The sequence below is a fragment of the Arachis ipaensis genome, chromosome B5, assembly GCF_059453495.1.
Source record: "Arachis ipaensis isolate K30076 ecotype BB chromosome B5, ASM5945349v1, whole genome shotgun sequence".
Lineage (NCBI taxonomy): Eukaryota > Viridiplantae > Streptophyta > Magnoliopsida > Fabales > Fabaceae > Arachis > Arachis ipaensis.
Window position 1 is genome coordinate 80,976,384 of NC_142440.1, and position 1,253 is coordinate 80,977,636.

The window sequence follows — 1,253 nt, forward strand, 5'->3', positions numbered from 1 at the left end:
GATTCAAGTGGTGCTTGAAGGTTGGTTATTGGAATTTTGTGCTAAACTAAGCTGTGACATAAAAGCTTGCAGAGTAGAGGTGAAACCATTCAGACTGGCGTTAATATTGTTCACGATGGTATTTTCCATGGCCAGTTGTCTTTTCTCAAAAGCTTGTAATAAATCTTCATTAGAAGATACAGAAGAATGAGTAAATTGGGAGGTTTGCTGCTGATTGTTTGGTGGTCCTTGGTTTTGCCTCAGGTGAGGTGCTCGGTAAGGTTGATTTTGCTGCCTGTTGTTGTTATTATTCCACCTCTGATTTCCCTGATTATCTCTGCCTCCTCTATTATTGTTGTCCCTCCAATTTTGGTTTGAATTGTCCTGCCATCCATGGTTATTATTTCCACTTTGATTGTACCCTTGGTTGGGGCGGTCATAGAAGTTGTGAGTGGATGCCACCATGTTGTCTTCTTGTTGGAGCTACCGGCATTCATCAGTGTAATGACTGTAATCAGCACAAATTCCGCAAATTCTTTGTGGGACTAGTTGTTGGTTTTGCTGCGGTTGAGTTTGCTGAGCTTGTTGATTCAACTACATCTGCTTCAGCAGGTTGGTCATCTCACAGATGCTTCGATTTAGAGCAGCAGTCTCTATGCCAGAAGATACTTCTGCAACGGCCCTTAAACGGCCTTGCTTCTGTTTGTGGTTCCGAGTAGATTCAGCTAAATCACTAATCAATTGCCAAGCTTCATCAGTGGTCTTGTACTTCTTCATAGACCCATTGCTGGCACTTTCCAATGTGGTCTTATCCTGGGGCCTCATTCCTTATGTGACATAGCTGAGTAGCACGATCTTATCAGTCATGTGGTGGGGGCATGCTTCCAGAAGATTATTGAAGCGCTCCCAGTATTCAAAGAGAGTCTCATTGTCATCCTGAACAATTGTAGAGATATCCTTCCTTAGTTTATCAGTAACTTCAGATGGAAAGAATTTCTCCAGAAAACTCCTTTCTGAGTGTATCCCAGTTGGATACATTTGCTAGAGGTTGAGTGTAGTACCACTCTCTTGCTTTTCCCTCAAGAGAGAACGGAAAAGCTTTCAGCAGAATTGAAGTTTCATCAGTGCCATCACGCCTGACAGTAGAACAGGCTGCCTGGAAATCTCTCAAGTGCTTGATAGGCTCTTGAGCAGGTAGGCCATGAAACTTGGGCATCAAATTTAGCAGTGCGGTCTTTAGCTACCGCTGGATGATGCGCTTGAAACGGTTGCAT

At 43.4% G+C, this 1,253-nt stretch overlaps 1 non-coding gene across 1 annotated transcript; it reads left to right on the forward strand.

Moving 5' to 3' along the window:
- Nucleotides 1-840: 840 nt before the first annotated feature.
- Nucleotides 841-948, forward strand: LOC148564758 (small nucleolar RNA R71). Its single transcript, XR_015884648.1, has one exon. It is a non-coding gene; the product is annotated as a small nucleolar RNA R71 (small nucleolar RNA).
- Nucleotides 949-1,253: the final 305 nt, after the last annotated feature.